At 39.6% G+C, this 21,748-nt stretch overlaps 2 long non-coding RNA genes and 3 pseudogenes across 3 annotated transcripts; 3 read left to right on the forward strand and 2 right to left on the reverse strand.

Annotated features, from left to right (window-relative positions):
- Window positions 1–508: 508 nt before the first annotated feature.
- LOC111331462 (uncharacterized) lies at window positions 509–7,203 on the reverse strand. Its single transcript, XR_002694928.2, has 4 exons — window positions 7,101–7,203; window positions 6,609–6,672; window positions 3,725–5,510; window positions 509–3,273 (listed from the first exon to the last, which is right to left on the reverse strand). It is a non-coding gene; the product is annotated as an uncharacterized LOC111331462 (long non-coding RNA).
- Window positions 5,626–6,950, forward strand: LOC148736035 (uncharacterized). The gene is made up of 2 exons (XR_015999074.1): window positions 5,626–5,891; window positions 6,790–6,950. It is a non-coding gene; the product is annotated as an uncharacterized LOC148736035 (long non-coding RNA).
- Window positions 7,204–14,622: 7,419 nt separating the features above from the next.
- LOC148736036 (uncharacterized) lies at window positions 14,623–15,465 on the forward strand (annotated as a pseudogene).
- Window positions 15,466–16,533: 1,068 nt separating this feature from the next.
- The window catches only part of LOC148736037 (uncharacterized), a 19,386-nt pseudogene continuing 14,171 nt past the window's right edge, over window positions 16,534–21,748 (reverse strand).
- LOC111331443 (uncharacterized) lies at window positions 17,433–21,070 on the forward strand (annotated as a pseudogene). Its single transcript, XR_015999410.1, has 4 exons — window positions 17,433–17,991; window positions 18,103–18,270; window positions 19,135–19,213; window positions 19,773–21,070. The product of XR_015999410.1 is annotated as an uncharacterized LOC111331443 (transcript).

Genomic DNA, 21,748 nt, shown 5'->3' on the forward strand with positions numbered 1-21,748 from the left:
TCTTAGATTTAAGATTGATATTTCATTTTAGAGATGTAACACTGCAGACCCGGTGTTTTGTAATGCAACAATTTTTGCATTGGCAGCAACAAAGATTTCTCGTCATAGTAACTCATGTTTTCACAGGATCATCAGTGTCAAAGTGTACTCGCTGATACAGCCGCCGTATTTCTTTATGGGAAATTAAAGAGAATCTGCAAAGCGGATACTGCAGTTGTTCGGTAACATATATACGGGAGACACATCGTTCCTCCTAACCTGATTTAACCACGTAGCTATCGAAGGAAGTCTCTCACATTAATTTCATTGGGTGCTCCGTTCAAGACATCATTAAACTTTCTGGCAAAACATAGTACCGTTGAATCAGCATGACCACCGCAATGACACAGAAACATAGAATGCTACACGAAATCAAGGGAAACTATCAGTTGTACAGAGCAAACGGCTATTGATCAACTTAAAACTTAACCTGTGGTGTTAAATAGACCCGATATTTGTTAAAGTTTCGTTTACTCTCCCCTAACGAACCTTGAAAACAACTCCTCTTTGCTGTGAATAAATCTGGGATTCAGACCCTCAGGAAGAGTTTGTTTCAGTGCCTTTTAGTTCCTTTGGAGAGAGGGCTTCTTTTTCTCACTTGTTTACCACTGACATGATTTTCAGAATATTATCCTTTCTTGCAAGAATTTGTAACAGCTTGAACTGTTTTATCAAAAGATCTCGGGCTGCTTTATGTCATTGATATTGCCATTACTATCATCGCTTTTGACTAGAAACAAATTAATTTAGCCGCCTTTACGAGGCACTGAACCGATTTGTCATGGCAATTGACGGAACGAGACCTTTGATATTTAAGAGGAACCTAAATATAAGTTAATAAGAGGCTAAATTTATGTTCTTCCATGCTCCCACTGTATGGCCATAAAAGCTTTTGTGCACACGGTCACTCAGTGGTGTTGATCTGATGGCAAAGAGAATCGAACATTGCTATGCTAGAAGACAACAAATGAAAACTGCTCGATAGCCCATTTACCTGTTACTTTGCGGATATATTTATTCTGATCCTCCGAAGCCATTAGGTTTTTTTGTCAGTAGTTTTTCCTTAACATGGGCGTAAATAGATTTTACCCAGGTGCAATCCACTCTGCTTTGTTTGATCAGTGTTGTAGACGCAAATCTTGTTTATGAGCAAAAGAAACTGACTCGTCGTTCTAGTAAAACCATCGTGGATTCTAAATTCACAAGGCGATGGTAATATTCGTGGAAGTCCTTGCTACGATTTAAATAAGGGAGAGTTGAAGACGATGTATTATCAGTAAGAGCAAAGGAGTTATCCTCAGAAGCTTAGATAATCAAGCACGTAAGCGCTCTGTATAATACACTGAACCAGCAGGTTCTGCCTTGAATTACCCATTGGTTCTCAATGAAGAGTAGTCTCTTTTCTGTTTTGAGGTAGTAAGAAGAATTAATTTCCTGCGGAAAACGATGCATCACGTCAGTTATACAACCGGCGTAGTAAGGTTCTCTACCATTTTGGTGTCATGGATAATATAACGGAAAAAATATTGCTTATAGAAACGTACGGGGATCGGAAATGTTAAGTAGTAGATGCAGATCAAACCACATCTTCAAAATCACGGCTTCATCATGGGCAATCTAGCAGAAACTTGGTCCAAATATTGCTTCTAGAAACGTACAGGGAACTAGAAAGCAAAGTAATAGATGCAGATTAAACCACTTCTTGAAAATCACAGCTTCGTCAGTATAGACGTTGCAAGCCCAAACTCTGATTTGCTCTGTTTATTTGTGCCTTAAACTAATTGACAAAATCAAGAAAATTTTAGCAGACAGTGCTTTTCACTCATTATTTACTTTTCCCTGATAGTGGTGGTTTCTTATTTGCAGAAAGATGGAAAATAAGGCAAAGAACTTAGCAATTACCTCCTTCGTAAATGAGGTGTATAATGGAAAAATTAAAGCCCTCCGCTCTGACAAAGGCAAACACACAAAACGACAGCTGTAGAAACTCTTTACAGTCGCCAATTTACATTATGAACTCGGTTGATAAACCAAATGGTTCAATTAAGTACTACGGGTAGGATCGAGGCATTCGCTCCTCGCTCTAGTCGAAAGTCGTGAAGTCTCCGGTACCAGAGATGAGGTGAATAGTGATATCTCGGTCGTTGTGAGTTTACGAATGTTGACTGGGTAATTTGACACGAGCCACGATCTCTGCTTCCCGGCGTGGAGTTGCAAATGTCACTGTTGAATGAAGGGGGCATTGGGGCCTCTGGGAAACCGCAAAACCGAAGAAAAAAACTTCCAAAACCGAAAAACCGACGAAAAAAGGCAGCAAAACCGAAAACCGCGTGCAAACCTGACAAAACCTCTACATTTTAACTTTTAAAGGGGTCAAAAAGGAAAAACCGAAAACCGCATCAGAGTTTTCGTGAAAACCGAAAACCGCATGCAAAAAGTCGTAAAATCCGCAAACCGCTCTGAACATCAAAACCGAAAAACCGAAATCTTTTTGGCCCAAAAACCGAAAAACCGATCCAAAAAACAGTCAAAACCGCTAAACCGAAAATCCCAAAGCCCCCCTCTTGAATCCAAATCGCCTTGCATTGCACAATCTTTTAAGTATATCATAGTAAGCCCCTCTGCTATGCAGACAGTCAGCCTTTGCCGACAACAGCAACTACTAATTCTAGATGAACGAGTTCTCTCGTATACATGTGCAACGTATTCTAGAAAGTTCCAGAAACCTACAACAGAACTGTTCTTGTAGAATCCATTATAATTGAATAACCCAATAGAATGTTCTTGAAAGTTCCATGCCATGTCATCAGTAACGTCGATTATGCATGTCGCCCGGCGTTACAAAGCATTCTAGACGTTTCTAGAAATAATTAATTATTTAACAGTCACTATCTACAACACAAGCCTCGTCTCAGATTCCTACAGATAAACCAGCAGCTGGGAACAATTCAGTAAAAAGAACGTTTCAAGTGGCGGATTGAGGCAAAAATTGCCACTCTTAAGTGCACTAACATTTCTTATCACTTCATTAAGATTTACTAGGCAAAGATACAGTGTTTATTTTATTTTTTAGTTCTTGAAAGTTCCATGCCATGTCATCAGTAACAATCAGTATTCACAACTGTCAAACTTTCCTTTACGTTTGAACATGCTTTGCCAGTTGCACCCATTGGTGATCGGCCTGTGATATCCAAAAAAATCCTTTACACCGTATTCACCAAGCTATCCAATGTCCTTGGGGTTTTAAAAAAATGTGTCGTATCAGTCAAATGGGTCTGGGTAACAAGGGCATGGATTTCGGAAAAGATTTCCAATTCTTACAGTGAGCCCCCCTCTCTCCTGCCCCACTTCTCAGGTCTAGAGGAGCCAGTGCGGCTATGGTTATTATGACAGAATTACGTGTTGCTGAGGGACATGACTTAAAGCATGTAAGGCCTATGGTTAACCTATAAAAATAACAGAAAATAAGCCTGCATGCCTCCTATTTTTAACATCTGTTCATTCACAAAGAAAAAAATATTGTGTTATATAGACATTTGAATTCTGTTTGTTTACATGCACAGTGCTTCAAATGTCAATCAACACTGTTATATATACCAACCGTCCTTAGGTAAACTTTAAATATATTTGGCTACAGGAGACCTCCATCTGCTCCCATATATAGCACTTTGGTGTGCGTATTTACCTTTCCATCGCGATGAAACCGAGCATGCAATGCCAATGTCAAAAGACATCCAAAGCTGGGACTGTTTCCCGACAAAATCCCTGAGCGGAAGACACCTGAAACCCATGATCTTAACGAGTAAAATTGTTTTCTCGATAAATAGGCGATTTGCTGCTATTCTGGGTCCCTTAATGTCTTCGTTGTACGTACAATTAAAACGATTAATTTAAGAACTGGTCTCTTGAGAAAGAAGTACATTTTGTTCTCTTCAAACCTCTACATTGAGAGTTAGTGAAACAGAATAAAGTGTCTCTCTTAGGACCAATCAATAAGAAAGATATTAAGTTCAAATTTCAAGGGCGAAGGATACGCAAATATACTTATTTCTAAATTATTCCCTCCACCCACCGCGTGACCAAAATAGATTCAATGTTTCCGTATTTCTCCGGTTATTCCCGTGCAGGAAAAGGCTCGCATGTTTCAAATGTTAGTGCTTATCAAGTTATTCATTTCAAGAGTTGAGTAAAATCAAAAACAAAAACAACTTTACTTTCACGAATACACTATTGTAACAGAAGCGAAAGTATTCCTACTTGACTTTGATGATAATTTCCGCTAAGGTTGCCAAAATGTCAGTCATTGTATCAGACTACACGATCAACTGCAACCCAAGATCACGAGCGAAATCTAAGCATGATAAAGACATTCTCAAATGCGTCTCGACCGGAAGTTTTAAGGGCAATGTTTCTGCCAATTTTGATTGATACTAATATTTTTTTCAAAATACGGTAGATGACGGTAATGACGTAGAGTCATTTTAATAATAAACGTTGAAACAAACTGATTTTTATCAGAATTGTTGTGATTAGTCATGAGGTACAGCCTCAACTTACTGACAAAAGCGGAATGTTTTTGAAAAAATACATCTCACTATACTAGTCATGTATCAGTGTGTGGTGGACATCAACGCTATTATAAGACATTAAGACAAAAATGAAACTTGAACATATACCTATAACATTGCAGGAAAATTCAACGGTATTGAACTTAAACTAAGAAGCAAACATTTTTACGATTTCTTGATGTCTGTATGAGTGTGTATGCATGTGTCTTTTTTCTGTTTGTATGTCTACCTTGCCATTATATACTTCGGCACGCACGCTCAGCGTGTTAGAATACCCAAGCTGACAGACTTGTGCCGCCCTCCGTACTGCTAATTGACTTTGGCAAAATTTAATTCAGTACTAGATTTTTTATCAAACTAAGGAAAGTTATGTGGGGTCAGAAAAAGTCAGACTTAAGGTCTGCTGATAAAACAGAACTGCGAGTTGAAGATACAAAAAAATCAGCCAGAGCTGTCAAATTAATTTAAGTTCTGCACTTTATGATTAAAATAAAAGATATACTACGAGGAAAATGAAGTATTTGGTGTAAAACAAAAATAGCGAGGGAAAAGGCTATTTGGATGTTATCCAGAACATCCTTCATTGTTGATAGAAAACCACCAGAAAATTTTAAATACTGGTAAGCAGCATAAACAGTGTTTCGTTCAGTTATGAAAACTTCTGATCTACAGAATTCATCTCCTCAGAATCAGAGCGGGTACTCACAAGGAACGTTTATTAGCCAAGAGAAAGAAATGAACGGGGCAAACGAATATCCATAACAAGAGGGTATCTATCGATCGATAACATAACTTTAACTCTTAACATTTTAACTCTTAACTCGATGTCTCATGCTGTATCCATCACCTTGACTCGTGAGACGGTACCTCCTACCGGACCTCAGCCGAAGTTCATATCAATCTCTGAAAAAGAGAACTGTTTTAATTCTATTTGAGACTGCAGATGAAGGTTATAATCCAACTAAATAAAGCACATCTCTTTTCTTCCAGTGAAACGTGAAGGAACTGAAATGTCGCGTGTGCGATCGAGTGAGTTGATAGTTGATAGCATGGTCTTAATCGCTTGGAGTAACCCTCTTGTTGTTTATCAGAGCCGGCATTTCAAGGATTTTTTTTTTTTTTTTTTTTTTTTTTTTTGGCGTGGTTTAACGATTCCTCAAACAACGCAGCGGATGTGATGGTATTTGGCCTTGAACTTGAATTTTCGGTCATCTACAGAATTCGATAGGTTTAGACTCTTATCATTTACCGGTGCTGCGTTTTAACTGATTAACACCCCCATAGGTAAGTAACACAGCAAATGCTATAGAAAAAAACAAAAATCACATTTATAAAAGACATTTTAGGTAAATATATATTGGGTTTTGTGGAGGGGATTAGGGGGGAGGGGGAAACCGGAGAACTCGTGAAAAAATCCCTTGTAGCAGGGAAAAGAACGAACAGCAAACTGAGCCTTCTATGAAAGCTGGGTTAAAAGCGTTGGGCAGCGTGTGTTCTGACCTTTACCCATGTTCCCCAAATCTGGATGACAAGAGAGGGAAAATAATGTTATGGGAAGGCGACTATCAATGTGATCTTTAGCATGAAAGTCTCACGATGGAGAGGAAATAAATGATAGAAAATCCGTGTTATTTTGCTGTTATGCAGTTTTAGTATTGTCTCGTCAATTGCTGTTTTTGGTTCACCTACAAAATGTAAATATTATGACCATGTACATGCTTGCCACAATTGCGATACATGTAGGCTTCGTAATTATAACACCACTAGTGATCAGGATTTTGAGACAACCCTCAACAATCCAAACTATATGAACCAAGCTCTATGATTTGTAGTCCAGAGTTGTGCGTGTGTAGAAGATTGGACTTGGCTGTTATTTCAAAGACGTTCGTAAAAGGACAGTCACAACAAACGACTCCTAAATAAACAACATTCTCGAGGAGAATGTCCTCTTCCTATGGTTAGAAATCTTGGAAATTTCTGCCCATACAAAGTCGCACTCACCGGATGACAATTTGTCATTTCTAAGTCCTTTTCTGATCCTTTTTCCCTGTTAATGTCTCGTTTGCTGTGAAATATTAAGAAACCTTCATTTATTATGCATTTCTGGATACGTTAGTCACATATGTAGACTGTGAAGATATTTATGACTGAAACATTGCTACATCTTTTATTCCTTTTACAGAGAATCGCTACGTGTAGATGCAGACCAGAATTTGAAACTAACAAGGAGAAGGACTCTCCAAAAACAGCAAGAAAACTCTTACCCTTCGCAACGAATTTACGATCACTGGATTTTTGCATTTGGCATAAAGTTTTTACCTACTTTTTCTCACAAATCAAAATGAAATAATCTTCAAAGTAGCTTTCATAAATAACGTTTTTGCCCTTTTTGTTTTCCAAATATACTTAAAGTAAAGGACATCCTTCCTAGAGACAACATATCTAATACCTGATTTGTTCATAAAGTAGGACCTTTATAGAGAGCCTAATTACCTCAACAGCCAAGCTTCCTTCAGGGCTGGGATTTTGGAAAGAAGACGCTCAGCACAAAGAGGACAACCTTTCTTCAACTGTCATATTTGGCCGTTTTCCAAAGATGATGTGCTTTGTTGGACACATTATCCAAGATATTATTCATTTTGGAATCGGCAAATCCATGATCTTATGTTACCGATAGGAATCTCAATGCGCAAAAGACGGCTCTGTGAATGTCACCGACAAGTATGTACATAATGCGTAGGACGAAACAATTCTCCAAATATTTGCGAAATAAACCTAATATCAACACATAATGTGCGCAAAGAGCACAGTCATAGTGTTTTAGGTATCCCCGTACCTAAATCAATAGTGTTTTTGGTATCCCCTGTAGGGATATCCGACACATTAAATGTCAGCTGAACAGCAGACAAGGTGCAATTAACATGGCGTCCTATGTTGAATTGTCGTGGACTTATAAAATTGCTCGCCGAAATCACAGGGATTGCTGATTCAGGATGGTCTTTAGGGGAGGAAAGCTTTAAAATGTCTCGAAGAGTAGTGAAAGAGAGCGATCTGTCTGCAGAATCGGGCTAGTTGTGATTCGCTCGTAATAAAAGTTAAGATGTTTCAAACGATACAAGGAGGCTTTTTTTCGTCTTTTTACAACGTATGAGGACTTCAAGCGAATAGATTTTCCAAAGAACCGGGATGGAACACCACATCAATAGGGATTAGCGTAGCTTAGTGAATATAAGACGTAAGGTAGGCAAGAAATAACCTCTTTTATTCTGTTTCAATGTATTTCATGTACAATTGCGTTTTAAAATGTTAATAACAACGAAAGAATAATTTGCAGTAGGTGTTAAAATCATTAGAAATACAGTATACATTAAGTTACGCTATTCCAGTAACGCTTGAGGAGTTACCCATGGTCCAGTTGTTCGAAGGCCGATTAGCACTAACCCAGGTTTACATTTTAATCCACGTTTCCTTAATTCTCTATTCAAGAGTCTTTTTGGGAAAATTATCCTTACTTTTTTTAGAGCATCTAATCACAAGATTGTAGACAAAAATAATTATACTGAATTTTCTTTTGAAGCTTTCAGATCTGAAATCAAATTTCACACTAATCCTGGGTTATCTTAACCCACCTTTGAACACCCCGACCATGGGTCCATATCAGTAGGGATTTGTGTATCCCTATTTTTTCAAGCTCAGGGTTGACTAGCATCAATTCTATTCCTGCGACTTGCATTATGACTGTTTGGGTTTAAAAGTAAAGTTTTGTGACACATCGCAAAAATTAGCCTGAAGGATCGAGAAGAACATGGAGCAAACCTATCTAGCAAGTAAAAACTCTTTAAGGACAAAGGAGCAGAAGCCTTAAAGTAGACCATTATCCATTCAGCAATTTCATTCTTTATTAACATATTACAAGCAATTGATTCATTTATTTTTCCCCAAAATATTGAAATTGACGGACTTTTAGAGTGGAAGCTCTGTTTCCTATTAAAAAATATTAAGATTCAGATTACATCTCTGTTTAGTGATTTCACTATATGCCTTCGACTGTGCGGCTTTTCATGCCAGTGAATGTGAGCATAAGAAACTGAGTACAATTAAATGAATGAAATGAAAGATAAAAATAACATTGTTGAACAGCATGTAGTATGTGACAAGGACCAACTAAAAAATAGCCCTCTATTTCTTAAAACATATTCACGACAATTCATGGAGACTCTGTGGGAATTGTATCTGTCCTACCAATTTAATTCAGTGGTATAATATGCAAATTATCCTGTACTTGAAATCACTGCATTAGCGTCAAGATATCAAAGAGGATACCAAAACACAAGGGATTTGGGAACGGGGTACCCAAAACACGGGGATACCCAGAACGCTGTGACAGCGCACATTTTAATTGTTCCCTTTTTTTATATCAGCCTAAACCTGAGTCAGGGCATGACACGGGTGTTAATCAGAAGGCATAGCACTCTCTGCTTCCCTTGAAAAATTACAGTTTAGGCGGTCAAAAATATTACATAAATCAACAACAGAATGTAGTTGGCATTGTAGTGAGACAAAAAAGCCCTCACACTTAAGAGGCTACCAGAATCGAGAAAAAGTTATTAAAAACGAGGATTACGAATAACGGCGAGGAAGCTTTACAACGTTAAGCAATGCAGCTTATCGATCTGCCGTAGTCATAAGTATCGCATACACTGCGAGTGCAATTGGGACCGAGCCCCCACGGTATTACAACCCTATCACTATACTGAGGCGTTAGAAGAGTGGTCAGGAGGGATATTTATTAAGCTGAAATTGGCTGGGTGATGAAGAATTTGTTCGGTTGTGTCTACCAAGAAAGCTGCCACTATCTTTGAACACATACTACAGCAATACACTCGGGGCTTGAGTTGATCATGCCCCGAGCAGCCTGTCAGTTGCTGCAGCCTTTTACTCGGTTCACTAAGGATACCATTGTTATGATATACTCTCTTTGACTATTTCGATGTTGTATACGCTCCTGTGGCATTCTACCTCGCGAGTGGTGTCGATATGATGTATCTACCTGAGATCGAAGAGCATATGTTGGATGAAGGAAAATTAGTTCACAGCTGATTTTCCAGTGTCTGCTGAGCGAAGAAATTTATCCAGACGACTTACCGCGACTAGGTACTTCGAAATAGCTGATTTAGTATTTGGTATTGAAAGATAGTTGATTCCTTAGGCAGAACTTTCATCGGAACGAAAAAGAAATAATACTGTTGACCTTCTGTACTGTATGATTCTTAACTATTAAACTCCCAAGATCTGAGTGTAAATTCTCCCCTCTAGCTGCTGCACATTTCTTTGTAAATTGGTTACGATAATTTAGTGTTAGATCCAGGTAATGGCTTTTACCTGATAAGTTTGAATACTCTCATGACTTGTTTGCTAAAAAATGTATGGGTATTATAGGATGAAGTTGGAGGTTAATCACTTTGAGAATTTAGAGGGTTACGAACGTAAAAGATACAAACCATGTACCTCGGGAGGAAAGCTGCTCGACATCAATAAGAGCAGGGCGGCCTCTCGTAAAGAGATCGTCTTATTTTCAGGTTCTTTTAAAGAAGGTATTTGAAAGAAATTGACTTGGTCTACTCCTGCCAATGGGATTAGATTTTAGATTAAAGATTCTTCCACCTCAGTTGATAACCAAACTGACAAACCCGCACAGTAGTAATTCTAAATCTTAACTTGAATGGAATGACTGCCAAAAGGACAATTAGCAGCATGATTGATCACACTTCAGAGTTTTGTTTGCCGCCAAAACAAAAGGGTTTCAGAGCCTATCAGTTCAGTCGCTTATATTTACATGCTCAAGGCTTCTTGGGCTAAAAAAGAAGGAGTGAAGTTGTTTCGTTTGTTTCGTCTTACCTGAAAAGTGATTTATGCGAAAGGAACTTCTTATGAAGCTTGCGTGGTTCTCAGTAATGATTTCGGTTAGAATTATGAATGATTATCCAATGAATCGTCTCCATGAATTCTCCCAAGGCCGGCTTCTCTTCATCTTTTCCTCTCTATGGCGCCAGAAGGTAATAAGTCACTGTTTCAAGCAAACCTCCCATGATTAACGGTGGCGTGAAGATGGCGTGACGTTTTGAGCTCTGAAGTATATAACGCTCCTTCACGCTCACATGTAATTCATAAATATTACAATCTTTTTCACAATGCGTCTTCTAATACCTTCGTTGTGCTATGACGCAGATCCCTCAACAATTAATCCCTCGTTTCCCTCGACTCAGCCTCGAGTTGGGTTAGGGACTGACGGTTAATTGTTTATTATTCAGTTCTCTCTTACCTTAGAACAGCAGCAAAATTTTTAATGCAGAAATGCCGCGGACATAGAAGCCTGTGCAGAAAAGCAAAAATGCTAAACGGACCTTACAGTCACTGCAGTACTATCCTTTTGGTTACGGTTCCCACATTTGAGAGTGATGTTTATAATGAGTTTACAATGAGAGAGCAAAGGTTTGTTATACATGTAGCTTATGAAGAAATATCCTATCCATGACCCATATTTGGTTTCAAAGTGTTAAAGGAGCATTAAACAAAATGACCTAATTAAAATCGAGGGGAGCCTTATATTTCCTTGAAACGCCTTCCTCACTGGTAAAAATGGTTTTTCGAAAGTTTATTCTGCAGTAGCTCAGAGGCGCTGATAGTGATAAAGTGGCAATAAGTATAATAATAAATTTTAAAGGTGTACAATTGGCGACCCAATGTTTTGTGCTGCGACAAGTTCTATTTTGGCAACGACAGACATTTCTCATTCTAGTAACGTAGTGAGTCGTGTTTTTAATGGATCACCAATGCCAGTAATGAGTACACGCCGATCAAGCCGCCACACATCATCATAAGGAATTAAAAGGACTTTCACGAGAGGGCGCTGTAGTTGTGTTATAATGTATTTAATGGAGTTTCTTCCACTCTGATATAGGATCATACAGCCTTTTAGCTATCGAAGGAAGTTTCTCTCACGTTCATTGCAGGCTCTCCGTTCAAGACATCACTGAAACGTTGCTGGCACATCAGCCAAGTTGAATCGACATGACTGCCGTAATGACATAATAACATAAACAACTACATAAACAACTACAACAGCAACTGCACCTTCAACTGCGACCCAAGTTGACCACCGATTACAAGACAGGCCTAAACGTGATAAAAAGACATTCGCAAATGCGTCCAAACAGGACATTTCATGGGCTTTTTTATTACATTCAAAACACTGCAGATAACGGGTAATGACGTACAGCCATTTTGATAAAAACTTCAATTGAGAAAGATCAACTTTTCTCAGACTTATTATGATAAGTCATAGGGGACTGACATAACTTGCAACAAAATTCGACTGTTTTAGAAAAATAAATCTCACTGTACTTATCTGCGCACAATTTTAAAACGGAGAATAAGAGGTAACATACAGAATTCGTAAAAATTAGCTTTTCACTTAAATATTTTTCATTATTAGGTATTAGGTATTTTTATTCTCTTCTAGGCGTCTCCCTTTTCGCGAAATTCGCCCGCACTGAAATAGTAATTTAGCGTGTTGGGTAATAAATCTCTTATTAAAAGTTCTGTTGTGAAGTATCGCTGACTATTTTTTCTCAGCTCGTGAGCGAGCGGTATTATATAAATCCTGCGATCTGATTGGTTCCGAAAGCGTACAGTATTCTCCTACCCGGCTTGCTCACAGCGGGCGGTTCCGTTCCGCTTTGAGTCACTTTGCAGAACATCTCTTGAACTTCGTTGTAATTTTTCACAAATTTTCCGCCGGCTGGGCAGAATTTTTAGGTAAAGACCTCGCTCACAACTTTTTGGCGATAAATAACATTAATTCTCTTTGCTCTCTCTCTCTCTCTCTCAGTCCCTTTGGTTTTTCCGAAAAAATTGATTCCGAAATAAATTTTGTGGTACTAAATTTGCCTTTAAAGGGATTGAAATGCGGCCTAAAAACAAGTTTTTATTTACTAATCCTTCACAAAAAGTAACTCCGAAAGTTAAAACGAGAGGCAGTTGCAGTTAAAAATTACGTTAATCAATGTGACTCTCACACATTAATATCTGAATTCTTCAACACAGTTTGTTCGTTTGTGAAACGTTGAGCGACGTTTTGAGTTTTTTTTAGCCTATAAATACACTTTCGCCTAGTCTTTACAAGTCTCTTGAATTTGGACATTTCTACCATAGATTTCACAACAGAAACCGAAGGAATTCGATAAATAAAAGTCGCATTAAATCCCCTTGTGTCTAGCTGGAAAGAGTCTCACTGACTTCAGTTTTTCGGTGGAAGAAAGACAGATTTGCATACTCTATTGCAGAAAACAAACAAGCAGACTGACAACTCCAAAACACACATTTGCATTCACTTACAATTTGACTTTCCGTGACTTTCTAAAAGGGAACAGAGGTAAATCTTCAAAGATTAATCGTCGTTGGAAGTAAACAATACTTTCCCTAAGATCTCTGTTTAGAAGGACTGGGAACTAGTTTGACCATGAGGTCAGATGACCGCCATGTTGTTTTGTCTTACTGATGTAGCTTGTTATTTTCGTTAAATTAAATGAGTTAAATTTGTGAAGAATTGTTTTGTTTCGGACCAGGAACTCGTTTAGAAGAACAATCTCTGAGTGTTTCTTTTTACGAGAAGATCGTTGCACATGGTCATTTAACTCGTTTGTGTTTGTCATACCAGTACTGTTGTTTATTCAAAAGCGTACATGCGCCTTTTTCCTCTTCAATTGACAGATGTCACATCGTGACAGTACGTTACCAAAAAATGTTTTAGAGTTTGCAAGGGAGCCCTTTACAGCTACTTTTACAAATAAAAATGTCTCAGTGAAAGCTTTCTCTTTAATTTTAATAACGTCCGTTTTCTTTATCATCCACTCGCTAAAAAATTGATAAGTTCATTGAGGATTTACCTGTAATTAGACCCGTATTTGTAGCCCTAAATGATTCGGGTGCCTTCGGCAATCATTTTTTTATGTGTTAAAAAAAATATAAATACGTTTTTCACCAGCTGTAGTAAATCGCGGTTAAATTGAAAACCGTTTATTCACTTTCGTTACACACTTACTCTTAACCGAAAAGAACTACTACTTTATATTAAATACATGTACACGCCATATATACACATACATTCTTCTCCACACGGGGGCATCACCATACACTACACCAGCATAGGTCGGTCCGTATTGGGAAATATTGCCCTCTGTCTTGAGTACCTCGGGCGGTATCTAAGACCTTGTGCACAGTTTTTCCTAATACGGACCTCCCGTTTGGTGAATGACATATATGTATTTTTACTCTTTGTTTGTACAACGAGTAAAAATACTCAACATACTCGTAAAAATACACAACAAAACGTTTAATAAGATATGTGTATTTTCCATGTCAAATTAGAACATGCGTTGCTTTACATTGGAGGAACAATCTAAATACATTTGCAAGAAAGAGTCGCAAAGCATGATAGGATAAGCTTGTCATCCTCCTTTCCAAGTATCTGTTGAAAGTGAGGAAAAACTGACGCCATGCTAAGCCACTTGAGCATCCTGTTTGCCTGGCAACAGTTTTCCCTTTGTTATTGAAGCTGTAGCTCTTTACAAAACAGAATTTGAACTGTATTATGTCAAGAGTTCTCAGGGTTTTGGAGCCCAGGCCGCAAAACCGCCCATGCAGCTTCGAGCCTCGCGCTGTTTAAAGCCGCTCGAGTTTTCATTATGCTTGCCAAATAAAACAGGATAAATAAGTGATGAAAAACTACAAGGCAACGAAATTTTTTGGACGAAAACGTCATTGAAGCGTAATTTCGTGACTGATCGAGACGAGACACCATCAATTTTTTTTGTGTGTGTTATTATCTCTCATATTGATAGAATAAACGTCCCAGAAATGGAATGCTGGATACCCAGAAATGGAATGCTCCCATTTCTGGGTATCCAGTTGCTGAATCAATCGCCACAAATAGAGACAAAAGTGCATGTAAAACCCACCAATTCAAGTCTACTCTTACACTATCAGAGTAATGTCGAAAAACGCTACAAAAAAGGTTTACAAAGAACTATGCTTGATCGAGCACAACGTTTATCTTCATCTTGGACACATTTTGCAGACGAATGTGACCGTTTGAAATCAGTATTCTCACGGTTGAAGTATCCCAAACATCTTGTTAATTCTACCATCAAAAGCTTCATGAACTCAAGATTTGCGACCAACGGCAGCCTTTATCACCATCTCAAGAGACAGACGACACGATTCGAGCGGTTTTACCATTTAAAGACCAAATCTCAGCAGATATTGTGAGGAAACAACTTAAGAATCTAAGCCTAAAAGTACACACCACCATCCACCAATGGTACATCAGCAGTGTGTTGTTTACGGTTTTCAATATGACCTGTGTGATGCGGGTTATGTAGGTTACACACGCGCACATTTACATAATTGTGTAAAAGGACGTTAACAACAATCCTCCGCCATTGCCAAACACTATAAGAACATGCACGGGACAATGCCCCAGGGCCTGCTAAAGCGTTTCGAAGTGCTTAAGAAATGTAGAAACAAACTTGACCGCTCAGTGTACGTTTTATCGGTTTTGGTGTTCTTAGTTTTGGTGTTTGTAGAGTTTCCGTTTTTTAGCATTTGGTCGTCATTTTCGTCAAAATTGTATTTGGTAACAGAGGTGAAGAGTACGGACCACGTGCAGAAGCTGTTATGTGTTTCAATACTGACATCTCGCGCTCGAAGTGACAGGACTAAGCGAAGGCTTGACGTTCTATTTAAGAACGATTGTGGCCGCTTTATCAAAAACAGAATACAATGGCTGCTTTGTTAAAAACAAAAGATATCAAGAAACGGGCGAGTAATATTCCGCAATAAAGCAAATGATCATGAAAGAAGGTCGTGGAAAAGCGATTGCGTGACACTCGGTAAGTTCTTAGATGACATGTTATCACATATCAGACGAAAATACACTTCGTTCGCAGTCTGCAGTCTGTATTTTGTACCACATATCAGACGAAAATACACTTCGTTCGCAGTCTGCAGTCTGTATTTTGTACCAAGTCTGCATTTTGTACCCAGTCTGCTGTCCGAATTTTGTACTGGTATGTTATTTTAAGCGCAAGGATGTGGTGGAAATGAGGGAACTTCGAAAGAAACCTCCTCCTTTAGCAAGCAGGGGGTTAATTTTTACACAAGGCAAGCTGAAAGTCACTAACAACGTATTGATGTTTGAGTGACTTATTTTAGAGGTCCACGATGTGAGAAGACTTTAAAGCATGCAAAGCCTGGACGATTATTTAAGGGATTCTTAAAAAAGTCCCTGTTATACGTTCTTAAAAGACTCAATCATTGCATTTTGAGTTATTTTATGTTAGTAATTGACCAAGTGTTCTTAGGTCAAGATTCCTGGATATTGGCTGAGTTCTTTTTTGGCGTTTTTGTGGACCTCGACTTCGTCTCGGTCCACGACTACGCAAGAAAAGAACGAGGCTGAAATCTAGCCAGCTTGAACAAACAAGCTTGGACAATAAAGGGTTAATTACATATCAAAGAGATTTTGCTTTAAAAGGGATATCAAGATTGACTTGTTTATTTCGAGAGGCGGGAGAGAATGGCAACCTCTTTTGAAGCACAAACCAACGAGGATCGTTTACGTCTTCTTTGTTTTGACTGTCTTATGTCGCTTTTTACGACTTCATCGCCGATATTTTATACAATTTACGATATTTAATTTGCAAGTCCGCTCCACGCACTTTTTCCCTCGCTCGCTCAGTCCCGAGATGGCAAGATGGGCCATCTTATAAAGCAGGATGCTCCGCTGTGATTGATTGATATTCCACAGCTTTGATTGGCGCGTTTCGATCCCCGTTTTTAGTGAGTTTTTCGTATCAGCAGTCCCTTATCGTACAGCTCTCATGTTGTTGTGTTTTTTGATCGTGACCAACCACACTTCAGGAATTTCTATTCCACTGTTGATGTTGTAAGGGTGAAGTTACGCCAAGTACTGATCAGTGTTTGTGGGCTTCCTGTAACGATGGTGGTGAGGCGGCCGTCAGGTTCTCTTGAAACTGCGGTGTCGAGGAAGACTAGTTTGGTGTCATCCTCCGTCACTATGGTGAAGTGGAGCGGTACAGGTTGTTCAAATGCTGTAGGAAGTTACCAACGTTTTCACGATCCAGGATGGTAAAGGTGTCGTCAACGTAGCGTTTCTAGATCCTTGGCTTGTAGGATGATGAGGTTATTGCCTGTTCTTCAAAACTCTCCATGTAGAGGTTAGCAGTACAGCGGAAACCGGGTTCCCATGGCTGCGCCCTCTTGTTGTTGGTAAATCGATCTATTATACCGGAAGTATGTGGATCTCAAAACTAAAATCAGTAGGTCGCCGATTAGGGCAGGTATTAGCACCGTGCGGCCAGCCTTCTTGACAGCACGACATCAGACCGAGAGAATAACTGACTAACATCGAGGATCTAAACGCGCCAATTACAACTGTGGAATGCCAACCAATTACAGCAGAGCATCCAGCTTTATAAGAAAACCCGAAACCAGTCGACCTTATCGCCTGATGAGGACGAGAAGTATGCAGTCGAAACGTCGCGATCCACATCACAAGTGACTATATCTTGATACAAACAATAATGATTTACCACGATGAACAAGCACAACCTTTTTTACAAGATTTAGAAGAGAACTTGAGATTTTTACTTTTGTGGCTATAATTTGATTATGATTAATATTTTTACGGCTAACTTTTCTAATTTTTACGCCTAAAAGATTAATGTTTGCCTTGTTTTTTAAGGAAAACAGCTAACCCCATTGAGACCCTCACAGAATCTCTTTGATATCTACAGCTGAGAAATCACCATGACGACAAAGACACCCGATAGGGGCGCCGCTGAGCGATTGGGTAGGGTTTTGCTAAAGAACGAACCAAACTGGATTACTGGGGATCTAGGGAACTGTGAGGATGATGCAGTCAAAAGCCCATTACCTACAGTGGCTATGTATGCAGCCCGCATGGTCGATGAGGTTCAAGCGTCTAAAATTACAAGAGAGCGACGACCTGTCCAACAAAGCGATCTTTTAGAACCACTGTTGATGGATATCGCTAAGGAGGGCCTAAATTTTGCTTTCCAAAAATGGATCAAGGGAGTGGCGGATCCTGAAAAGCATTCAAAGACGGAAAAACAGAAGAAAGTGACTGTGGTTGGAGCCGGGATGGCAGGGTTAGTGGCTGCATTTGAGCTGGCGCAAATTGGACACGACGTAAGAGTATTAGAAAGCCAGACGCGACTAGGAGGTAGAAAACACACCCTTGGGGATAAAGATGGCTTTGCAAAAGGACTCCACGCTGAGGGTAAGTACTGTAGTCGATTGATGGAGACTGACGTGATTTTTATTCTCCATAGAAACTATTTGTAATGATTGGTTTCGCAATCGTTTTGCATTTCTATTATTTCAATTGCAGCTGGTGCCATTAGGCTACCATGTCACCCCGACGCGATGGAAAAGACCCATTTCCTGGCGGATTTTTATACTTATAAGGCACGATTCAACCTACCCTTGACACATTTTTCTAACTCCAGTGAGAACGCTTTTCTAAAGTTTCTTAACGAAGACGTTCTCCGTATAGAAGGTGAGCTTTATGATAAATGAATAAAATCTACTTGTTTATGTTTCAACGCGTCAAATGCCTTCCCTCGAAGTCAGATGTTGCTTATCTGAGGCCAGAGTGGCCCTCATGGTTAGCTCAACTGGTAGAGCGCCGGACTGCTGTGCGGGAGGTCGAGGGTTCAAGCCCCGGCCAGACCAACAATCAGGGTCTTAAAATAACTGAGGAGAATATGATACCTTTCTATAGACCACTTTCATAAATGGCTGCCAGATGAATATTCTTTAGTTTAAATTTAAATTAGCCCTTCTGGCCTCGTTCTCCAGTACAAAATTCAAAAGTATACATTATCTCAAGCGAGGCCAGAAGGGCTAATTTAAATCTAAGCAAAAGAATATTAATCCGGCAGCCATTTATGAAAGTGGTCTATAATATCAAGAAATGGATAGATATTCTAGTCTTCTCGGATAACAACGAATAAACCGTAGGCCCCGTCTCCTGCAGGGTTAGGGGTAGGAGACGTTGATTTCCCACGCACGAGATTAATGTGTGATGGATGTCCTCCCCTGGCGTGGGTTGGGTGGGTGTTCTGAGGGCCACAAGTTCATTAGCTTCTAGCTATTAAGTGCTACCTTCTATAAATAAAGCTCTCCCTTTCTCTCTCTCTCCCTCTCTCTCTCCCCCTCTCTCTCTCTGCAGTTTAGCAAGTTATCTCCCTGAGAATGAAACTGAGTTCTAGAATTTGGGCCTCATGAACGACGCTGACCTGTAATCTTAAACGCTTTGACCTCACCTAGTTCCCAATTCGTGTATTTAACCATTAATACACCTGAGCGGTGAGAGGCACTGAGAGAGTAAAGGGTCATTTCAAATTCGTGTATTTTACAGAATGGAATAAAGATCCTTTAACCTCGATGAACAAATGTTACCCTAGCTGAAAATCAAATGGACGACATCACAAGTATCGGTAAGTTTAAAGCACGGCAAAGGCTGCAAACCTCATTTTAGCCATGCATAGTTAGAGTATTCTACAGCCGCAACTGGAGATTAAAAAATTTTCAAACCCCTTGGCATTATACTATCCCTGACTGTTGCACACAGCACTCTCAAAGTACGTCTTCCTTGCACACATCGGATCCCACGAAATTGCACAGCCCGAGGAAGAGCCAAAAGAAGTTGTGAAATATGAAATAGAATTTACGGAGGGATAAGTGTTCAAAACTCAGGATAGTGAATGCCTCACGCCAGAGGCCATCGGGACGACTGACTGAAAGTGCGATCGAGTTTTAATTGCCTTTGTTTAGCACCTAAAATGCACCGCATCTAAAAATGATTAAAAGAGTAAGATTACTTGTTATGGAAGAAAACCAACACCCAATGTCTTCAGAACAGGCGAATTAACATAACAGCTATTGGACTGAAAATGACCTATTTCAAGAAAATTTTGAATTAGCTTTGTCCAGGGCCTATTTGATCATTGTCTACATGGTAGCTTTGACTGTAACTTTACCTTTATCCAACTGCAGAACAATATTATGCTCGCACTACTAAAGTAATAACAGATCAGCTACTTGGCTGGCTTGATGATGACAGCGTTACACCAAGCGACTCCTGGGATCTGTGGATTGATCTCTGGAGTCATTTTTCACTCGATGGGTTCCTACAAAGTACCTACGAGGCCGTCATGACAAAAGTTAAGAAAAAAGTCCTCGAGAGGGAAGTCCTCGTGAAAAAACACGGCATCTCTTTGACTTGTCTCGAGGAGCTCAAGAAGTACCTTCCTTGGCTCAATGAAGCTATCACTGCCTACTATGTCTTCACCTACACATAGCAGCTTGATCAAAGCCTTGTGCAGTACCTCCGAGATCAACTGGGTCAGTGGTGGGCATCAAACATGCACTGTATCAAAGGTGGGATGTCTTTGTTACCAGAAGCCTTTACCAAAAAAGGCAATGCAGGCTGGAATCCCGACGTTTGCCTTCACGATAAAATTAACTTCAACAACAAAGTCAAAGAGATAATCTACACGTTTGATGTCGATGGTACTGAAAAGAATCGTGTGGTGGTAAAAGGCTACTTCAGCAACAGCAGACAGCCTTTTGAGATCGAAGGAGATGCTGTTATAGTGGCAACTCCAATCAACATTCTTAGACAGATCAGGTACACACCCTCTGGAAACACCGAACCGAACACAGGATTTCTACAAGGCCATGGAAGACATCTTTACCGGTCCAGCAACCAAACTATTCATACAGATTAAGACTAGATTCTGGGAGAAAGATGGCATTAAAGGAGGCTTCTCAAAAACAAATCTTCCAATCGGGCAGCTTCATTATCCAGGCAGTGTCACTGGAGAGCATCCTGGAGAAAAAGGTATCCTGTTGGTTTACACGTGGAAGACAGAAGCCCTACTCTTTGGCTCCCTGGATGCTACTACTGCTCTACACGAGGCAGTAGAGCAAATTGCTACAATTCACACAGAGATTAAAGAGCAGGTTGAAACGGGAGACGTCTGTGCATGGTACAACCAACCAACCGCTCAAGGAGCCTATGCCCTGCTCAAACCCACCCAGTACCAAAACGTCCGCTACCTCAATGCCCTATGGCTAACCTCTTCTTTGCTGGGGAAGACCTCTCGTTTGCTTCGGGATGGATTCAGGGGGCCTTGGAGTCTGGTCTACGAGCAGCTTATCAGTTTTACATTCGCAACGAGGGCGGATGGTACCCGAATTGAAATGTCTTCGCTGAACGCTTTCACTCGATAATAGACTTGATAATGGACAATCAGCTTAAGCTGAGGGGGTAATGGACTATTTCTTCCCAGTTAAGTGTGTTTTTGTGTTAGGGTACGGGCTTCCACTAATCGAGAAAAATGGGCAAATTGTCCCCCCGAATTGAAATGACTTCGCTGAACACTTTCGTTTGATAATAGACTTGATAATGGACAATCAGTTTAAGCTAAAGGGGAAATGGAGTATTTTCCCCGTTAGGTGTGTTTTTTTCAGAGCTCAACATAGTGTCAGTGAACGGGCTTCCGCTAAACAAGAAAAATGGGTAGTTTTCTTTTTAAAGGTTTGCAAGTGATAAAAGAAAATCGAATACTCTTGATACAACAGATAAACGTAAGTGGTGTTTTTTCGTAGTTGTAATAAGCGTTTTTTAACTGATTCCTTAAATTTTGACAGTCGTTTATACGCTTCGCGTATCCACAACTAAAAAAGACCATCTCCTTCAGAGGCACTATGATCCTAGTGATTTCGGGTGACTGATCCTGATCCGGATAATCCTAAAGGAACCCAACTTTAGAAAATTTGAACATTTTCGGATGTTTCACTGCCGTACTATAATTGGAGACATTTTGCGCCGATAAAGTCGATAACTTAGATCAAATCGAAAATAATGCTTTAGAAATCAATATTCACATAGTATTCCAATACAATTTATTATTTTCAATTGAATTTTATTGATTATCAATTTTATCGACTCGACACGCCAGCACCTA

The sequence above is a fragment of the Stylophora pistillata genome, chromosome 3 (genome assembly GCF_964205215.1).
Source record: "Stylophora pistillata chromosome 3, jaStyPist1.2, whole genome shotgun sequence".
In the NCBI taxonomy this organism is placed as follows: Eukaryota; Metazoa; Cnidaria; class Anthozoa; order Scleractinia; family Pocilloporidae; genus Stylophora; species Stylophora pistillata.